This window comes from Hyperolius riggenbachi, chromosome 1 (genome assembly GCF_040937935.1).
Source record: "Hyperolius riggenbachi isolate aHypRig1 chromosome 1, aHypRig1.pri, whole genome shotgun sequence".
NCBI classification, from domain to species: Eukaryota; Metazoa; Chordata; class Amphibia; order Anura; family Hyperoliidae; genus Hyperolius; species Hyperolius riggenbachi.
The window spans coordinates 252159977-252182832 of NC_090646.1; the positions used below are offsets into that span (position 1 = coordinate 252159977).

Here is a 22856-nt window from a genome sequence, read left to right on the forward strand (position 1 = left end):
TACAGCCGCAATATGGCTGTATGAAGATCCCTGGCATTTTTCCTATTTTCCCAATTTTTTTTTTTTATGTTTAGAGTGTGGGAATTTTTTTAGAAAAAAATTATGTGGGGTCCCCCCTCCTGAAACTTTTTAACCCCTTGTCCCCCATGCAGGCTGGGATAGCCAGAATGTGGAGCTCTGACCGATTGGGACTTCACACCCTGTTATACCAGCTGCAAAAAAGGTCCCCGAATGCCGATTTTTGTTTCGGGGTATTTGTTGGGGGGGGGGGGGGCCTCCCAGGTTTATTTTGCCCTGGGGCCCCATTGTTGCTTAAGCCGGCCCTGGGCGGAGAAGGCAGTCAAGCGGCCTGCAGGCAGAGATGCTGTGTGGGGAGCGACTTAGTCTTGGAGCAGGCAGCCAGTCACACGGCATGCATGCAGAGATGCTGTGTGCGGGAATTGACTTAGTCTTCGGGCAAGCAGTAGGCCTCCGGGATCCATGCCTCATTCATTTTGATAAAGGTCAGGTACTGAACACTTTTTTGACCTGACTGCTGGCGGTATAATACATAGTGCAGTGACACAGAGGCAGTGAAAGGTAGGCACTGAAGGTGCTGGACCTGGCACAGTACAGCAATTAGCAAGGTCCAGCTGCGACAGACAGGGCTGTATATGCAGTGTCAGTGGCACACACACACACACACACACACACACACACACACACACACACACACACACACACACACACACAACAAATATCAGCAAGAAGCAACCTAACAGACCTCCTAACTATCGCTTTCCCTATCACTCCAATGTCTCTCCCTTCTCTCACTAATACAGCAGCACACAGAGTGAGAACATGGCCGTCGCTGCTGCCTTTTATAAGGGGGGAGGGCTCCAGGAGGGAGTGCAGCCTGATTGGCTGCTATGTGTCTGCTGACTGGGATGTAGAGGGTCAAAGTTTAGCCCAATGATGTAGTATAGGGGGCGGGTCGAACTCGCTAAGTGTTCGCAGTTCACCGCAAACTCGAACCAGCTAAGTTTGCACGAACAAGTTCTCCGGCGAACTGTTTGGGCCATCTCTAAACCCTTATCATAATTTAATGAAGTACCCTTATGTCAATTAGCCTAACTTGGAAATTCTCCATTTTGTGGGTAACCAGTTGCTTATTTATAAAAGAAGAGAAAACCGAGAGCCCAATATGGTGTAGTATGTTACCGATAATTGGTTAAATGGTAGAGTGAGAGAAATTATACTCACAAACACGGGTTACCATTCAGGCAACCACTATATAGGCAGGTGAGGAGATTAGGCCTGTCCTCAGTCAGGACTAAGAAGTCGCTCTCTGTAGTAAAGAACCAAGAAAGAGGGTAGCACTCCCCTCCACCAGGAGTGTACACAGTATGTTTATATGGAACAGAGGCGCCAGCAGTATAAAAGTTGATAAAAACTTTAAAACATGCTTGGAGGAGGTGGTGAACCTGACTCCCAAAAGCAGACAAGAGATCCTGTCTTCATATAAATCAAAACATTTATTGTACGGTACCCCAAACGATAGTGCAATGCATTTCGCAGGTCAAGCCCGCTTCATCAGGCAAAAATTGGGGACAACTGTAGACAAAGAACAACAACAATGGCAACAATGAAGAGGGCTATACAGTTACTGCAGAGTAGCAATTGCTAAGTAAGACAGTATAAATGACATGTATAAATAAAATGCATAAGCTGCTGTGTCATTGATGGAAACTTATTATTAAAGGTATGTGGGTAAAAGGTGAGGAGTGGGCAACCAGGGGGGAGGGGGGGGGATAAGGACAAGGAGAAATTAGTTGTATTGGTATGGGGAGTGAAAACATTAGTGGTAAAGTTAACCAGAGGAGGATATATGACTAGTAACCTGTACTGGGTAGTTTGGCTGCCATGTGTCTGCTGACTGGGATGTAGAGGGTCAAAGTTTAGCCCAATGATGTAGTATAGGGGGCGGGTCGAACTCGCTAAGTGTTCGCAGTTCACCGCGAACTCGAACCAGCTAAGTTTGCACAAACAAGTTCTCCGGCGCACTGTTTGGGCCATCTCTAAACACTTATCATTAATGAAGTACCTTCATGTCAATTAGCCTAACTTGGAAATTCTCCACTTTGTGGGTAACCAGTTGCTTATTTATGTTAACCAATTCTTCCCAGCAGTATTTTGTTCTGACTTCTTCCATACCAGATCTTAGATGGAGGTCAACTTATATTTACTTTTACTGACCATTTTGAATTGCAGTGTTTTTGTTTACTTCGCCCCATTTCATTAACAGTAATTAAAGACTGAATAACATTATTCTGTTCTCATTACAATTTGGTGTATGTAAAGCTTGACATTAAGGTAAACCCAAGTAGCCTCCAATGAACAAGGCATAATAAGCCTGAAGTAAAATCATAAAATATGATTTATCCCCAGTAGTGCCATAAAAAAAGTTGGTTGAATGCTGAAACAGAATTATAAATGTCAGTAATGTGGGGGATTATCTTAGAAATAAGCCTGTGTATTTACCAGTCATGCTTCTTTAATGGAACAGACTTGGGCATAGTGTGTCTGCTTTCATAGCATGCTCAGAAACTGGAGTTGATTCTTCTGCTTCGAGAATATATACTTACTTGTATTCAAGGGTGTAGCAATAGAGGTTGCAGAGGTTGGGACCGCATCGGGGCCCTTGGGCCAGAGGGCCCCCGAAGGGACCTGCCTCAACTACAGTACTAGCTTTCTATTGGTCCTGTGCTCACAATAATCACTTCTATAGATACTTTGAATAGTGGTAATCATTAACAAACTGTTCCCCATCCCCTTCTTACCCCTCTGACACTGTAGTTGCTATTGGCAGGGTTTGGTGCGCCGTATCAATTGTTATGTATAGAGTGCTTGGGGGCCCCACTGTAAAACTTGCATCGGGGCCCACAGCTCCTTAGCTATGCCACTGCTTGTATTTGTTCCTTTTCTTGTGGCGTGTGTGTAAGTGAAAAACAAACAAAAAAGAGACAAACAATGAGCAGTGGCGTAGTTTTTGAGTTCATAATCTTGGCAAGTAATAGAAATACATTGAAACAACCAAAACAATACACTTTAAATATATTTTCAGCAAAATGTTAAATTATTTGTGTTTTCTGTGGCATCCATACTCTAACATGATTCACTGCGAGAACATTTAGCAAAGAAGATTAACAATGATATTTATTTTTTTCTCTTTCACTTAAGCTTTGGAAATTCAAGGATGTCAGAATAAAGCATAGTACAGTATAAGGACAGACAATTAAAGCGAGAAGTTACGGCCTTGAATATCCGAGTTGAAAACACTCACTAGCTGTGATACAGAATGTGATTCAGTGATACAGCTCAGCACATAACAATTCATCTCCTCCATGACTTATATTTGTACCTGATGTTCCTGTGTGCAGAGGACAATAGCTCAGGAGACTGACGCCCGGAGTGTTTCCGGTGCAAAGTCAGGAACACAGCATCACTAACAACTCTGTAGACAGGACTACAAAACTTCTGCATATTGCTGGAAATTAAACTCTCAAAGATTAGACTTTTGGGAAAAACAGTTAGCTAATTACCACAGCAGGAGTGTGAGAATTCTGGGTTAGCCAATCTACAACTGCTACAAAGTTAATATTATGTCTATTTAAATGAATTATTTATTTAATACAGGTGTAAAAATAAACATAGTAGGCTACAAATTCAAATACGTATATAATTTTAATATTACTAAATGATCATATATATTTGTACCAATTTGCGTTATACCACATTTTAGGAGCATTGTCCACCAGTTCTCATTTATAGAGATGAGCAGCTTTACTGCATTAAACTGATTTTAAAGGATACATTAGTACTTATTAAAATTTAAAAATTATGCTCTGTGTGTGTGTGGGGAGGTGCGCATAAGCTTAGCGCACCTCCCATGGCCCAGAGTCTGTCTCCAATCGGCCACTAAGCCTCCCGTTATCCTTGAAGTGGTCGGAGTGGTCAGCGACCTTTGCCCCGGACATACTGTGCTGCGCATGTGCAGTATGTTCTCTTGGGACGGCTTGTGCATGCCAGGTACATCATCACGCAGGCGTGCGCATTACAGCACACTGGTCCCTGGCAAGCACGGTCACAATCCCCCCCAAGAGGACATACTGCGCTTGCGCAGCACAGTTTGTCTGGGTCAAGGGTCCCCAAACACTTTGACCACTTTGACCACTCTAAGGACAATGGGAAGCATAGCTAGCGAATGGAGACAGATGCCGGGATACAGGAGGTGCCACAAGCCTATGCGCACCTCTCCCCACACACACAGGGCATCATTTTAGGATTTTAACAAGGACTAGTCTAAGATATCCTTTTAAGTTTGCAAAACTTGAGCAAAGCCATTCGGTTTTCTTTTAAAGAGGAAGTGTAGTGATAATGAATAAAATTGCTTATTTTTTGCAATATTCATTTATAAATTATCAGTATTCACCCATTGTGAAATATTTCTTTTCCCTGATTTACATCTTTAGTCCTGTCAGGTGATCTCTATGCAATGTTGGTTTTTGAGAATTCCGAAGCCAGTTTAAAATATACCTGGTGTTCCAGAATGCTCTGGAAGAGAGAATTGCGCATATATAAACAGCCTAGGCTAAGCGTAACTGGGAGGGCAGGGCTACATACCATTATACAGCAATATAGTGTTTCTGATGCTAAAACCAGGAAATATTACCATAAAAGTGAATATTTTACTGTATTCTAACATATGTCACTCATAAATCTTTGGAATGTAAGCATGGAGTACCTGAGAAGGAAAAGGTGCTGTGTGGAAATGTGGATAGATGTGAACATTTAGAGGCATTGCTATATGGCAGTGATGGCTAACCTTGGCACTCCAGCTGTGGTGGAACTAAAACGGCCCTGCAATACTCTGACAGCTCTAAGCATAACTCGGGGAGGCAGAGGCATGATGGGATTTGTAGTTTTGTCCCAGCTGGAGTGCCAAGGTTAGCCATCAATGCTATATGGTCTTATGCATACTTCAATCTTCAATGCATTTTTAATCTTTTTATTCTAAAGCCAGAAAAAAAAAGGATGCAGCATATTGCACTTCTTTTCCACCTTCATTTTAATCGCTACTACTGAATTATATTTTCTTTCCTTGACACATTCTCTTGTTTTACAAACACAACATATTGCAGTCCTGTTTCTTCTGTTTTTTATTATTTACGTACCAGTCAAAAGAAAAAAAAGATGTAATATGTAGAGTCTGTTTTGTAAGCTGTTTATCGCTGTCTTCTCTAGCTTGATGTACTGTACTTCCCACACAAAGAAAATCAACTAGAAAAAAAAGGTTGATAAATGTATGAGCTGAAAATATATTCAAGCCTTTTTGAAAGGAATATGAAAATTAAACATGAGGATCATATTAAAGGCAAACTGTAGTGAAAATAATGTAATGAATTGAGAAAAGGTAAAGATTTATCATGGGAAAGGGGGTAGCGCCTACTGCTTGGGATGAAGTTCAATCCTGGGTTAAAGTGCCTCATTAAAAAATTATGCCACGCACTTACCCTCATTAGTTAATCACTATGTTTAAGGCACACCTAAGGGATATGGAGGCTCAAATATTTGTTTTCTTTTAACCAATGCATATCTGGCTGTTTTGCTGATCCTCTGTCTCTAAAGCTGGCCATACACTTATAGACTTCCACCCGATGTTCCGAAATATCGATTCCTTTGTGAAAAGAATCGATTCCTACCATACACTGTACATACATTTCCAATAGATTACAGCAGGGAATCTATTCAAAATCGATCGAGCTGCAGAGTTGCACTGTTCGATGCTGGGCAAAGCTATAGGCCATCCATCTGCCAACACTCTTGCTCCACCTCCGATTGTTGTCAATTTTCCATCCTGTCTGATCAATTCTTTCAATTGATTTTTGTTAAAAATGGATCAAAAATTGATCAATCTGACATTTTAGGGAATCGATTCATAGCAACAGAATCAAATCTGGAAGGAATCGAATTAAAAAATTGATGAGTTAGTGGCCTCCTTAATACTTTTAGCCATAGACCCTGAATAAGCACGCAGATCAGGCGAAGTTGGACTGCATTAACCACATGCTTGTTTTATGTGTGTGATTCAACCACTACTACAGCCAAAGAGATCAGCAGGACAGCCAGGCAACTGGTATTGTTTAAAAGGAAATAAATATGGCAGCCTCCATATCCCTCTCAGTTCAGGTGTACTTTAATGTTAGAACAAATAGCTTTCCATCAGGTAGTATGTCCACATATGTCTTTTCCTGGAGTCCAGGAGAGGGCTGAAGCTATGATACCATCCCATCACACTATACTCAGCTACACATGTCTACAAGAGGTGTGCCTAAATTCAGCCTTGAGAGTCTGAACAGTCTTGTAAAAGAGGACGGTCTCACATCTGGCAAGAACACTATTGACAAGTTATTTCACCAATGTAGTGAACTACAGTTACAAATGTCTTTGTACAAAACGTCCACAATTTAAACATTTAAGAACCAATTTAACCACTTGCCGACCGCACGCTTATACCGTGCGTCGGCAAAGTGGCAGCTGCAGGACCAGCGACGCAGTACTGCGTCGCCAGCTGCAGGCTGATTAATCAGGAAGCAGCCGCTCGTGCGAGCGGCTGCTTCCTGTCAATTCACGGCGGGGGGCTCCGTGAATAGCCTGCGGGCCGCCGATAGCGGCTCGCAGGCTAAATGTAAACACAAGCGGAAATAATCCGCTTTGTTTACATTTGTACGGCGCTGCTGCGCAGCAGCGCCGTAAGGCAGATCGGCGATCCCCGGCCAATCAGCGACCGGGGATCGCCGCCATGTGACAGGGGACGTCCTGTCACTGGCTGCACAGGACGGATAGCGTCCTGTGCAGCCCAGATCTCCCGGGGGAGCAGGTAGGAGAGGGAGGGGGGAGAATGTCGCCGCGGGGGGGGCTTTGAGGTGCCCCCCCCGCAACATGCCTGCAGGTAGGAGCGATCAGACCCCCCCTGCACATCATCCCCCTAGTGGGGAAAAAAGGGGGGCGATCTGATCGCTCTGTGTGGCGGCAGAGCCCACCCAGCACAGATCCAAACAAACAGCGCTGGTCCTTAAGGGGGGGTAAAGGGTGGGTCCTCAAGTGGTTAATGTCATATTAATAACTTTGATCCCAATGTAAAAATATTAATTCAATACCATAGTCCACATACTGTAAAATGTCACAAATACACATACAATAATGGAAGTCTAGAATAATAACAGTAAGCCAAATATATTATCAGTATAGAAAATTGATCTTAAAGTGGATCTGAACTGTAGTTTAAAAAAATAATAACAATAGTCCGTGGTGTCCAGTTTGCAGAATGATACTACTCTTAGACTTGGCAAGTCCTATTATTCCGTAATGCATAACAAGGGTATATAAATCAAGGAAAAAATATCAGAAAGCCAAGAGATAACAAAGAACTTTATTCTATAAATGTTTCAAAAAAAAGTGCAAAAAGAAATACAAGAATAATCATATGGTGTGATATAAGTAGATAAATATACCTCCCTGGCTGTATGATTATTTCCAGATTTAGGGTCTAAAAGCCGTGCAATTTTTACACAAGCTTTTAGACTCTAAAAACAAAACAAAAAAAAAACATACCACAGAGAGATCTGCAGCAGCTCCTACATATAACTCACTCAGGCACGGAGTTACTGCTCTGGGCTGAGGATTTTCGTCCCGAGCTAAGGAGGTTAAGGTAGGCAACAACATCAATTTGGTTTGGGTCAAAAGACCCTTCTTCAGGCCTTTATACACACAATGTATATCTGCACAAAGTGAACTGAGAGACAAATATTATCTGGACAATCTCAAAGCCAGGTCATACCACCAAAATGAAGCAAAAACATACATTTCAGCTTTAAGTGAGAAACTGTGGTTTCCCATGATGCATCTCTCCCAAATATGCAAATCATCTCTGTAATACTAGGCACACATCCAGAACCACTGGTGTATTAGTGGCTATAGGCTCACTATACACCATCGCTCCTGGATGTGTGCCTGGCTTTAGGTGCATAAAGAGCGCAGTTGTTCACTTAAAGTGTACCCAAGGCGACATGTGACATGATGAGATAAACATGTGTATGTATAGTTCTAAACATATTAATAACCAGGGTGTTTTACTTGTTTTATGCAGCCTTTAAGAGTTATTTTTTAAGTATGGAAGTGGCAGCTTTTGTCTTGTCAGTACCTTGTGAGGAATACAGTAAACATGACTGATAAGCAAATTACAGCCATAAAAGTTTTCCTGGCAGAATACATTTTTCTGCATATTTCTGAGAACAGAGGGAGAGAAAAAGGGTCAATATAGTTCATGTATTTTCATTTAGGGACACTTAATAGACTGCAAATGAGCAGAGACAACTAAACATTCAATCTACCTTCTAAATGTTTACATATAAAGTAAAATCCTGGGATGTCTAAAAAAGCAATTTTTAGGAGTAGGAGGATAAATATAATTGTTTATCTCATCAGTTTATTTTCACCTCTGGTTCACTTTAATGCAGAATTATCACAAATACCTTCCATTTGATGCAAAAGTATTCTTTGTGATGCATTCCAGTATTTTTAATGGAGATTTGATTGAGTTTGCTCAGCACAGAATATTCAGAGCTACTGTCCAGTCAGCACTAATTAAACTTGCATGCAATAGTATTGGGCCGCATTGCCTGCTGTGTATAATTCTTTCTATACATAGTAACATAGTTATTTGGGTCGAAAAAGACATACGTCCATCAAGTTCAAACAGAAAATAAAGTACAACACTAATCTGCACCCTCACATATCCCAGTTGATCCAGAGGAAGGAGAAAAACCCTTACAAGGCATCGTCCAATTAGCCCCAAAAGGGAAAAAATTCCTTCCAGACTCCAGATGGCAATGAGATAAAATCCCTGGATTAACACCACTGGGCATTACCTAGTATTTATAGCCATGTATTTCTTTCAATGCAAGGAAAGCATCTAAGCCCCCTTTAAATGTAGATATAGAATTTGCCATAACTACCACTACTATACAGAGTCCCCTTCTGCATAAACTACAAAAAATAAAGTTGACAGCTCAGACTGCTTCACTTTACATTGCAGTCTGTAGTAACACTCCATTTAATGACAGCTCAGGCCAGGTGATAATTCCTCACACACTTTACAATTTTTATCACTTGCATTCCTCTCTGTGAATTAACATCATGTCTTCAACTCTACAATCTTGTCATTATTTTAAGGATTGAAACCTTAACTTTAGAAATCAATCCTTAACTTAAGGACAGAATAGAAAATATTTTATTTTCTGGTTGAACTCGGTGGATGTATATCTTTTTTCAATCCAAATAACTATGTAACTAACAGTATATTCCTGAAATCATTATAACTGTGCTACTTACATAGATATTTAGAAGATTTAAACAGGGAGAGATTGAATATGCAGCCTGTCACTGCCTCTATTCCATGTAATGATACATTTACCAAAAGATAAATCACTAACATTAACAACGCCTCCACCTTCTATCTAAACTATCACTCCCAATTTGAGCATGCTCATTATTGCTATTTAGACAGGCAAACTGTATGGACTGGGTGCTATGTTTTTTGCTCAGACAATATATAAATGAATAGTACAATCCTTTCATATCAATGTATGGTCAGTGGTATATTAGGAAGAACACTGGCTGAGATGATAATTTTTGAGTGCTCTGAATAACTGGTAAACTGGAAAAATGAAAAATGAAAGGCAATAGACTGTTACAGGTAGTCAGACACTCATGTGATTGACAGACTGCACATTGCATATGGTCTTATGGGATCTACAAAGAGGATTTTGTTCAAGCAGACCTATCATTAACATTCACACTCTGAATGAATTGGTGGGCCTACATCTACCAAATCATAGTATTATTTAAGTAAAACTGTTTTCCAGTGAATAATGTTTTAGCTTGTGTGACTTATAATTAACCACCCTAGCGTTCGAATTCCCCAGGATGTCCGTGCAAAAAGTGGTACAATTAATTTGCATAACCTTTTTTCCTGTAACTTACCAAAACGAGTCAAGCAAGAGTTTAGTATACATTATGAGTATAATGAAAGTGTCAAACACCAATTCTTGTCAAAAATAAAATAAAGTGTACTAATGACAAACAGAAATAGCTTGCATTTTTAATCAATGCAGAAATAGGCAGAAAATGCAGAAAGAAAGGGATTGCACAAAGTGCCACATCACAGTCCGGGCAATACGTACGGGTCTCCAGTCCTTGCACATTTTTTTCCCGTCAGGGCCTTTTTTTAGCGCAGCAGACCACACACCTTCTTGTAGATTGTTCCTTGTGTGCGGTCGGTGGCAAATATTCTGGAAAGCGCCGGGTTCACAACATACAGGGCCGGCCCGCTCATGAGGCGGGGTGAAACTTTTGCCTCAGGCGGCAAATTTCCAGGGGCGGCAGTGCGGCACCCGCCCGTCCGTGGGTGCGGGGAGCCGGCCCGCCGAGCTGGAGGGGTAGCTGGCAGGACGGGGGTATTGGGCCAGCGGCGGGGAGGGGGGTCGGACCCCCCCTCCCTCGCCTGGGTCCCCGTCCTCCGCTCCCTTCCAGCCTAAATAGACGCAGCCGAAGTGTAAGAGGCACGGGCGGGGAGGACACTCACCTCCTCCTCGCTCCAGCGTGCGCTCCACTGACATCACTTCCTGCAGGACGCTGCAGGAAGTGACGTCAGTGGAGCGCACGCTAGGAAGAGGTGAGTGTCTTCCCCGCCCGTGCCTCTTACACTTCGGCTGCGTCTATTTAGGCTGGAAGGGAGCGGAGGACGGGGACCCAGGCGAGGGAGGGGGGGGTCCGACCCCCCTCCCCGCCGCTGGCCCAATACCCCCGTCCTGCCAGCTACCCCTCCAGTTCGGCGGCCCCCCAGAGCGCGCCCCCCCCCCCTCTCGGGGGGGGGGGAGGGGCGGCGGTGGCAATTTTTTTAAAATTTGCCTCAGGCGGCAAAAAGTCTAGGGCCGGCCCTGACAACATAAGATGCTCTTCTCCTGAAATTCTTATCAGCAGGACTAATGTGCATATTATTTTCTTGGTTATAGCTATGAAACAAGCAATTTCTTCATCATTAGGGATGTTAAAGTGCCAGAAGCAAATAGTAATTTTGTGTGATGGACACTGGACAGCGTACAGAAGACAGCCAAAACATTAGGCCATGGAAGTGGATCCTGTGGCCATGGTCAATGAGCCAATCAGCCCTATGGCCAATTAATGCAGATGGCAGCCAATAAGCGCCACACTAGCTGCAGCCAATTAGCATTGGCCGCAGTGCCGTGATCGCTTAGAATTAGTTAGAGTTAGAATGGGCTGCAGCCAATCAATGCCGTGGCCAATCAGAGCGGGGCAGGGCAGGAGGAGACATGGGTGAGATGGAAGGAGATACAGACGTACAGGCTTGGAAATTATTATTATAGATGAGGGGGTTCACTGAACTCTTTATGGATGCAGAGTTCTGACTTTGTAATGGGGAGAGTAATGCACAGCAGAGCAGCCTCCTGTCACACAAGATCATTCTCTTGCAAGAATGAACAATAAGGGTACAGTGTAATTTAAAAGAATTAATTTGTTTAAAAAAAAACACAATTTTTGCAAATACAGCATAAAATGAATCCTTTATTTTAATAATGATGCAATTTTTGTACCACCAATGGATAGCCCAAAATGATACACATTTTAGTGTCCATTACACAGTGTCTTGTAAGGAGCTAGCAGAGAATATACAGACACTATTGATTTACTGTATGTTCTCTTTATTTTATGTTACTAAATAGAAACCCATTATAATTATTCTGTGTACAGCAAACATAAAGCTGACCCTGTTCCTCTGTTCTTACCTACTTAAGCATTTTAAAAGTGAAATATGTCAATTAATTTTAAAAGATAAATGTGCTTTTAATGTATTTTTCGGAAACACTGAAACAATAATTCAATATACCTTACTGCATTATTGATTTGACTCCTTTCTGTTATATGTTTGAAGCCACTTTAGTTCACTTGTAGTGTCAAAAAAGGACCCTTCAACAAATCCATTAGCGCCCCAAAATAGTATTGTATAACGTGCTGATGTTTTCAGTTGTCATCCCTGTCTGTAGATGCAGAGCAGACACATTATAGCCACAGCTCATGGGTTCCAAGTAACCTTTTAGAGGAAAGAAAACACAAGGTAGCGTAGTAGCTAGTGCATACTGCATACCTCCTGGTTTAGCTAGGACTGTCCCAAATTGGAAGGCTTATTTTAGTCCCATGTCTTGCTACACTCCCTCCTTGTGTCCCAATGCAGTGCACCAACCCCTCCCACTGTTCTGTGCTACTGCAGCCTTAGTATATGAAGTGTAGAGGCGCAGTGGTGGTTGTGCTTGTATCATTTCTTTAGGGCTTCAATGATGTCCACCCTCTACAACAGCCATTCACTCTACTTTCTTGTTCTCCTCCAGCACATTGCATGAATACACATGACATGAGGAGATTGAGGTGGGAACAGAGTGAGTGGCCACTGTAGAGGTTCTAATACATTGGTGGAGCCCTAAAGGGGTGATACAAGCACAACTACATCTGTGCCAATACTCTACATATACTGGGGCTAGGGGAACACAGTATGGGGGGGGCACTAGACTCCAGAGAAGCTATATGATTGAGAGAGGGGTGAACTACCAGACACCAACAAACTGTATAGAGGAGGGAGGGGGCCATTAGACACCATGGACAATTATAAGGGAGGACCACTAGGGACCACTAGAGACCAGTGAACTGTATATGGGAGATAGGATGTGGATAAAGGTGTGATGGGGTGTGCTGATGAAAAGAGGGTACTGGCAAACTCTGGTTGGTCCAATAAAATAACACTGTAGGTGCACATGTGAAAAACCATTCCCCACTCAGGTCAGGTTTCTCTCCTATAAAACACATTATATGAAACCTTTCATAAAAGGTAGTGGGTTGTGGGTGTCAGAGCACCCTCTAGAAAAAGGCACAGGAGACAAAAAGGGATTCCAATGGTGTAGTACGTCAAAACAAAATGGTAAATGTAATAGTAAGGAACTACTCACAAAGGTGGGTTGCTGAGGGGCAACCGACCACAGGAAGCAGGTGGAGACAATGAACCCGACTCCACTCAGGGAGGTCACCGAGGACCTGGATGTGGTCGCTCTCTTTGATAAAAGAAAGGAAACAAATTTCCACCATGGTGAGACCACGGGTACTCTGTTTCCACCCCTCAGACAGGTGGCGTATGGGGGTATGGAATGCACTAATTAGGTATATAATGGTATAATGGTGTATAATAAAAGCATTTAAAAACAGTCTAAAATCGACAAAAGATTGAGGTAGCTTACCTCGGTGCCGAAATATCTTTGTATTAACAAAACATTTTATTAGTGATAGCACAGGCAACGCGTTTCACGGGTCTGAGCCCGCTTCCTCAGACCAATAAGAGTGCCTATGTTTACAATAAAGAAACTCCTCAATATACAAGTACCTTAGTATTATATACATACACATACAAATATAATGCAAAACAAGAATAATACAAAAATATTCTCATTATGATTGCATTATGCAATTTGATTTGGAGTCTGATTCAGTGTTTAAAGCATTAATTCTTATGGATCCTAAATATTAATATTAAAATTAATATCAAATATTATATATATATTTATACTAGATATTAGAGGTATTGGCACTTATTTCGATGAAAAAGGCTACTGGTAATTGTGTGCCATAGGTACATAAGTAAATAAATAATTGGTACTAAAAGCCATATTTCAGTTGCATATATAAATAAATAAATTACCTCAAGGGATATCATAAAACACATACAATATCTTACTAAAATCTCAGAGATACACATAATACGGAGGCAACTGATACAAACTAATACCATAATACATTGTTATACTGTATATACAAATAAGAACTATACTAGAATAGTCACAGTATCTTTTAGAGTGTGCTACCCATATAGTTCACCGATATGTCAGTGCTGATGCCTCTAAAGTTTTTCCAGACTGGTCCCCAGTCACATCCACATCGATTCCGCACAACGTCAGATTAGTCCACTACACTAAATTAGCCTCTGGTTATCCAGGTACTCAGAAAGCAGAAGTGAAAAAAAAAGAGAAAACAACAACAGAGTAGATCATAGTATAGTCTGCTATATTAACTTCATTAACTTGCTATATTAACTGCATGATGATGTCATCGCGCTTACCGGACTTCTGGTAAGCGTGATGACATCATCACGTACTTGGCACACCCCTTCCCCAAACAGCGAGTGCGCAATTCAGCGGCCGCGAATCTCACTGCAAAATCTATATAGCCCAGCGTGGGATTCCCCCCGCTAGAGGCTCCTTATGCTGAACCTATTGCTTAGTTTGGTAAGTTTACCCTGTTCATGTACATTTGCTCTCCATTACTACCTTGCTGATATAGCCCTCCCCCTGCTGTCAAATCCTGATACTATGCACTTTGCTGCTTTTATCCACTAGTGACCGGCTAACTTTTTAACATATAGGTAAGCGCAGCCCATTAAGCCTAGCGCTCCGTATGTCCCCTGATTTTATGTAGCCGATCTCTTTCTAGTACTATTCTAGTATAGTTCTTATTTGTATATATAACAATGTATTATGGTATTAGTTTCTATCAGTTGCCTCAGTATTATGTGTATCTCTGAGATTTTAGTAAGATATTGTATGTGTTTTATGATATTCCTCGAGGTTATTTTATTTATTTATTTATATATGCAACTGAAATATGGCTTTTAGTACCAATTATTTATTTACTTATGTACCTATGGCACACATGTACCTATTTACCATGTACCTATGGCACACAAATACCAGTTGCCTTTTTCATTGAAATAAGTGCCAATACCTCTAATATCTAGTATAAATATACATAATATTTGATATTAATTTTAATATTAATATTTATGATCCATAAGAATGAATGCTTTAAACACAGAAACAGACTCCGAATCAAATTGCATAACGCAATAATAATGAGAATATTTGTGTATTAAATTGAAACGCGTTGCCTGTGCTATCACTAATAAAATATTTTGTTAATACAAACATTTTTCATCACTGAGGAAAGCTACCTGAATCTTTTGTCGATTTTAAACTGTTTTTAAATGCTTTTATTATACACCAGGGCGCCTCTTCTACCTAATTAGTGCTTTCATTAAAAGCCTCCATTAGAGGTAGATACTAGTGCAATAATGGTGGCACCCAATTTATAGTGGCACCCAATTTATAATAAAATATTCTATATATTGTGGATATTCAGAACAAATACACACAGTTCAGCGCACCTCTATAACAAAATGAGTGTGCACATAGATGCACACAAATAAAAACTGGAACTTAGACCTGCAGAACCATGCAAGCCTCCCTAATATTCATCAGCCAATGTGTGCCCCAAATGAGCAGTGAAGCCTTCCTCTCTCTCAACAGGTACTAAAAGTGTACTCATACAGTCTCTGGGGCCTAAAATTACTGTGAGCCAATGGATTAGTACTTTAGGGTATAGTGGCAGTCTCTCACTGGTCCAATGAGACCCAGCTGATTCCTTCTTATAAAGTACCTCTCCTGTTCCTTCACAAGCCCGAATGCTGTGCGGTGACTTCACAGTCCTTCACCACCGCTCCGTGCTGCTACTTACTCCAATCACACTTCTGATGTAGTGGCAGATCGATTCTCCTCACGCAAATATACTCCTTACAGTGTATAGACTTGCACAAGTTCTATCACCAGTAAATGGTACATAAACAGTGCTCAACAAGTAGCATGGAAAATGGAGTGAGTTGCATCAAAACACTGAATATACTATGCCTTATTTAACTAGTTTCCAGCAGAAGGGAATGTATTGTACAGTACATGCCAGTTTTGGGTTTTGTGTACCATTACATTTTAAACTGTTTTAGATATTTTACCATTCATTGGGCACCTCCTGTATTATTGTCCACATTACCTTATATGTTTGTGAGTTACTGTGATGTTTGTCAGCTTACTCTATTTCAATCAGCATGTTATTTAGTATGGTGGTTCCCTTTCACTCAGTCCATGCTGAACTGCTGTCATCATAATACCATTGAAAGACTAATAAAGCATTGGTACCCTTTCCTGACACAGACAAGAGTTACTCTGTTCTTCTCTTAATATGAAAGCAGAGCGTCAGACACAAGTCACCGGAACTAATTTATTACCGTCAGGCAGAGAAGCAATTTTTGTCTTATACTCTGCTGTCATATGGGAGGAAGAGATGAGTTGAAAATTAATTAGTTGTTAGGCATATCTTGGGATAATATTCATTCCACCCTGTTTCCCCAAGCATAGGAAAGTGTTTTCTCATCCATACATAAATGAATAGGCAAGGCTGTTCTTTTATTTCCAAAACACATTGTCTATCCTGTAGTTCCCTCTGGAGAGATGTGAAAGGGTGCAAAAAAAGAGCCACAAGGTGTTGTCAAATCCTTAGGGAACATATTCTTTCATTTCCACACTCAAATGAAAACAGCAACATGTTTAAAACACTAACAAAATCTTTTGCCGTAAGTTTCATTCTTTGAGCATGAAAATTAATTGACTGTCAGTTTTCCAAAACTGTTTGCATACAATTTGTCTGTCTTGCTTGTCACTAATTTTTATTGTCACTAATTTATCCAATTCTCACATTGGTCTATCTAATGACCCAATGTACACAACTGATGTGTCCGAATTCTAGCGATTTATTTATGCAGGAAAAGCTGTCATATGTGTATGTTTTAAGTTTTAATGTTCTATGCAAAATGTCATTGTAAACTATAAAGTTGGGGTACTTCTTTAAAATACTGCTCTGGGACATCTCAGCATATTCCAGGCAGTGAAACGCATAATTAGATTATTTTAGATTAAAAGCTAAAACATTTTTGTTTCTTACAAGCATCTTTCAAATGTCAAGGTTATAGATAAGTGTTCTGTGTGAAGACTGGAAGCAAGATTTAAAAGTCACATTACTGCAGCAATCATATATACAGTATATATATTATCTCAGTTATTACATATAAATATTAATAATCAATACAGTCCTTCTAAAGAAAGAAATAATTATTGTTAAACATATAATTACACATAATAAAATTTAATACTTTGAAATACATTTTAAAAGCTGGATTTTGCCCGTGATAGATGAGACAGTAAAGCATATTCATAAGTAAAACATATTCATAAGATTGTTTTAGTTCTAGAAGATTGTTTATATGTTCTTCTTGCTTGAAGGATGTCTCAGCTAGCTGAAAACTGATAATACATGCTATGTTTTGGGAAAATTCATCAACTATATAAAACAATAAGGGGTTTTCCCAATTATTTAAAAATTATTCAATGGTGACTTCTGCCGGTGGAAAATATTACATTTATTTATTTTTAAGAGACAAATTTATAGAACAGGATTTTATATCATTAAGTTTTAATGTGCAATTATATCTTATATGATTAATTGTTTTAAGAAGAATTATATAATAAGCGTTATATTTAAATAAGTATATTGGGGGAAGCCCTGTAGGTTTCAATAAGCCTTAAACTGCTGTAGATTTTTTACTGGGTCAACCTGACCTATTTTTGGAAAAGGACAGACATATTCCAAACTAATTAGCAGAAGGACACATTAATCAGAAATGCATCATAAATGACATTGTTTAATGTTTGAAAGACTAAATGTCTGGGGCAAATAAGTCAACCAGCAGACAAGATGGCTGGTGACGTCCATTGTTAATTAACTGCGTCAGAAATGACCTAATCAGAATGTGTAAACATTGCAAACCTACATCGATTCTCACAGTTAAGATAAGTAAGGTATTCAAAACTAAAAAGTGTTATAGGTATTTTAAATGTCAAAGATAGCGAGCTACGCACAGAAGTTTTAACCAATCAGAACCCGGGATTTAGGGAAATTAAAGCTCATAATTTGCACTAGCCTACCAATCTCCTGAGAAGACACATGAGGCAGAAGCTACTTTCCCACAAGTGGTTCTAGATGCTGAAGAGATGATAGAGAAGGGGTAATATGCTTTATATTCTGGTGATTTACTTTATTAATTTTTCAGCATTAAGTTCTGTTAAAATGTTAGCAAGAAGGTTTTTAGAAGCTATTTTTTATGTGTGAGGATCCGCTGGGCTGCCTGCGCAGGCAGGCAGCCTTTTGCCCACTGTTCAGGTCTGCATTCTGCAGGTCTCTGGAAGAGAGACCTTTTGTCAGTTGTGCAGCTTGCTGCTGAGGAATTTGCATACGTATGTCATGCAGATTGCCTAGCCACATCCTTTGTGGGCTTGCTCTATAAAGAGCTATGTTTCCCACAGTAAGTGGCTAGTCATAAGGGTTAGTCCTGTGTAACTCGCCTGGAGTGTCAGCCTTGCTCTTTGTTTAAAGATTAGCTTAGAGTAATTCCTGGGACTGCACTAGGCAGGTTCCCTAGTGCAGTTAGGATTGCTTATCTGTTTTGTTTGTCTGTTGCGATTGTCCTGTCCCAGCGGTGGTCGACAGGAAATCGTTCGGTGTGTCTGGGTGCTAACCGGAACAGCGGTTGTTACTGGTAGCCCCTTCTGATCTGTCTTCCTGGATCGCACTAGCCACTTGCGCTAGTGCTGTGGATCCTATCTCTCGCTTGTTAATGTTTTCGTGTGTCTGTCTTGTCTGCTACGAACGCTTGCTGGAGGCTTGGTGAGGTAACCGTTAAGCAAGCGCTCGCATCCTCTGTTTCATGTTTGTATGTCGGTGGTTAGTTAGGCGTGCTTGTCTCTATTGTGCTTATCACGTGGAGACCGCACATAAACGCGTGCACTGTTGCGAATGAGTGCGGTGTTCGCGTTTAGCTAGCGTTTGTTATTTTCCGTATCTCCTCATTGTATGATTTGCTGTGCCTTTGCTACTCTCGTGCTCTGCCTTGTGTTACCTCTGGCAATCGTTCCTACTTCATATCTGCTGTTGTGTATGCACCGTCGCGGGTTGGCGACTGAGTTTGGTGCACACAAATACAATCTGTCCCTGTGCTCATTCTCTTCCGCAATCGCTTCTCTTGCGATTGCGTTCTCACTTCGTTTCTTCTGTTGTGTGTCCACCGTCGCAGGTTGGCGGCTAGATTGGGGGACATACATACATTCCTCATCTGTGCTTATTCAGTCTTGTTTCACTGTTAGCAATCGCCATCTCTGGCGATTGCCTTCTCACTTTGTCTTCATGGTTGTGTGTTCATCGTCGCAGGGTGGCGACTAGTTTGGTGAACACACATACCCTCTGTCGCTTTGATCTCCCTCTTTCAGGGCTATCTGCCCTTCATACAATTCCTGTCTGGCGTGTGTGGTAGGGCAGAGGAGCTGTTCCTCTGCACTCCACAGCTCCACCTGTCGACAGGAATTTCCCTGTACAGGTGCATTGGACCTTTCGCTGGGTTCCCGCAAATTATACGCTTGTGGAGGATTTCCGCAGTGTCAGCGCACGTCTTGTGCGCTGATCACGGAGAGAATTCCACAATCTTTACATTATGCTATTGCTTTAAAAAGATTACTACGCTCCTGGCGATTAAATGAATCTCTTTTAACCAACCCCACGGTAGTGGCTGACCTATCTCAACATCTTACAGAATTCTTTGAAATTAATAACACGCCAGATATAGCCAAATCTTCCTTATGGCTATCCCACAAGGCATATATCAGAGGCCAGATTATCAGGCTAGCTTCACATATCAAGAAGGAGCACTCTGAATCTATACGCAATCTACAATACAAACTCAACAAACTCGTCGCTGAGCATCAGGCTTCCCCCTCCCTATATCTATACAAACTAATTAAAGACACCAAACTACAAATTGACCTTCTTCTCTCCCATCAGGCTGAGAAGGTCTATCGGTGGACTCAATCCCGCTGTCACAAGCTACTCAACAAACCTGATCGTTGGCTTGCTGGCAAACTCAGGGAGAAACAACAGCTAAACGGCGTCAGGAAGATCAGGCTTTCTAATGGTAGGGAAACCTGCAATCCTGATGAAATCCACGACAGATTTCTTCAGTATTATGCCTCATTATACTCCCAACCTCCCCTCTCTTCCGACCAAGACCCCCAGTCTTTTATGTCAAACCTGCCAATCCCATGCCTTTCACCTTTATCAGCAAGCTCACTTAACCTTCCTATCTCACTAGAAGAAGTCGAAGAGGTAATAAAACACCTTAAAAGCCACAAAGCCCCGGGTCCTGATGGCTTCGCTGCATCTTATTATAAGAAATTTTCTGATATCTTAATCCCCCATCTAACCTCACTCTTTAACTCTATCCTTAGAGGTGCCTCGGTTCCCCCTGAATTTTTAGCCTCCTCAATAGCAGTTATTCCAAAAACAGGCCGCGACCCTTTAAATCCTCCCAACTATCGCCCCATATCCCTCCTAAACTCCGATTATAAAATATTTACTTCAGTCCTCGTTTCTCGCCTTAATAAATTCCTACCTTCACTCATCCACAAAGACCAGGTGGGATTCATCCCCCAACGCCAGGCTACAGACAATATCCGGAAACTCCTTAATATTATACACCATGCTCATCGCCTTAAGCACCCCTTGGCAGTGCTCCTTCTCGATATTGAAAAGGCATTTGATACCCTATCTTGGCCCTTTATGCTTCATACTCTACAAAGATTTGGTATTACTGGTCCCTTTCTCCAGGCAATCAAATCGTTGTACTCCCTTCCAACCGCATCTCTCAAACTTCCCTCCACACGTCGATCTCCAATTAACATAGAAAGGGGAACACGGCAAGGCTGCCCCCTATCCCCAGCATTATTTGCTCTCTGCATGGAGCCTCTCGCAATCAAGGTTAGACTGGCATCAGACATTCAGGGTTACCAAATAGGCGGACGTACCTATAAATTATCGTTATTTGCAGATGACCTGGCCCTAACTTTAACCAGCCCTACTACATCTATACCCTTATTACTGAACCTATTATCAACCTTTAAAGACCTATCCGGTTTGTCTCTGAACATCACAAAATCAGAATTCCTCCCCCTTAACATCCCTAGCTCCACGGTCTCTGCCCTTGCCTCCCATTTCGGGTTCCATATCCAACATAAATATGTAAAATATCTGGGAGTGAAACTTGCTAAAAATCCCTCTGATATGTTTCACCTCAACTATACCCCTCTTTTATCCAACCTTCTAAACTTACTCGCTACCTGGACCAAACTCCCGATATCACTTAGCGGCCGGATTCATGCAGTACGTATGACCTTGCTTCCCAAGATCCTCTACTACTTCAGGGTCCTCCCTATTTTAGTCCCTAAAGACTCTCTGGCCCCTCTCCAAAGGGAAGTTTCTAAATTTACATGGGCTCATAAGCCTCCTCGAATATCCTCTAAGAGGATGCAACTCCCTAAGTATGCAGGGGGCCCAGCTGTCCCCAACTTCTACAATTACTACATAGCTTCTCAATTAGCTCATATCCCACCTTCTCAGGCTGGACCTAATGCACCTTTATGGGTAAACATTGAATCATCTCTACTGAAACCATACACAGTTGAATCCCTGGTTTGGTCTTCACTGGTGCACCCTTCCCAACTTTTATCCGCCTCCCCCTACACTCTACATACCTTAAAGATCTGGAAAAGATATCGGTTTGTATTAAGCCTACAGGCTACCCCTTCGCTATCTACTCGACTATTTGGTAATCCTGACTTTCCTCCAGGTCTAAACACCGATTTGGCATGGCTAATCCCTTCCCATCATACTAACTTAGCTAAATTCCAAAGGCTGGGGATTCTGACCCCCCCTTCCACTCTATCTGAATCACTTTCCTGCAGGCCTCATCAACTTTTTCACCTTCAACAAGTTTACCATTTCTGGTCTACCCTAGGCCCACTATCATCTGACACCTCATTCACACATTTTGAGAATTTTTGCAAAGTCTCACCCCTAGAGGGTGGTATTATCTCATATCTATATGCTCAACAGGCTGCTCGGGCTCAAGCTGCCATGGACACTGTTCTAGAGAAATGGGAGGCCGACCTCAACTTTCACCTTACACCCAAAAGGTGGGGGCATTGTTTTGAAACCCTGATGAAGGGAGGCCTCTATTACTCGATTTTAGAGACCAACGTCAAACTCCTCCATAGAGCCTACCTAACTCCGGAGCGGGTCTCTGGCATCTTCCCCCAAGCTTCCCCCTTGTGCTATAGAGGCTGTGGCTCCAAGGGAACTCTAGTTCACATGTGGTGGACCTGCCCCCTGGTTACCAGATTCTGGTCGCGGGTTGCTGGACTGATAGCGACTGTTCTTCAGATACCATTCTCTCCTACCCCATCCGTCTTTTTGATGGGAGACAAACCTAATAACATAAAACACCCAGCCCATAGGCTAATCCAACACATCCTAAATTCCGCAAAGTCATACCTAGCCTCACGCTGGAAGGATCCTCACTTATCTCTAGATCATGTGATCGACAAAGTTCATAGAATTATGATTTTGGAGAGAATGGTAGCTATTTCGGATGACCGGATGCTGCAGTTTAGCAACACGTGGTCACCCTGGGTTGACTATGCTGATAACAACGGTCTTCGTTATGCCACTTTCTTTACCTAAATTTCTGGCATTAAACGTGTCCTGTATAGTAAAGATTCTGTATCATTTTTGCAACATCTCTAGCCTATCTTCCTGTTGCTTTGGTACCCTGTTTACCCAATTTTGCTGTTATTGTTACTGTATGTTCATGATTTCCTGCTATTATCTTTGCCCCCTGCGTGGGGAATCCAGATATACTCTTGCCTGATTCT

The 22856-nt window shown here is 41.6% G+C and overlaps 1 protein-coding gene across 2 annotated transcripts in view; it reads left to right on the top strand.

Moving 5' to 3' along the window:
* The window catches only part of SNCA (synuclein alpha), a 150801-nt gene that overhangs the window by 114105 nt on the left and 13840 nt on the right, over positions 1-22856 (top strand). The window lies entirely within an intron of this gene.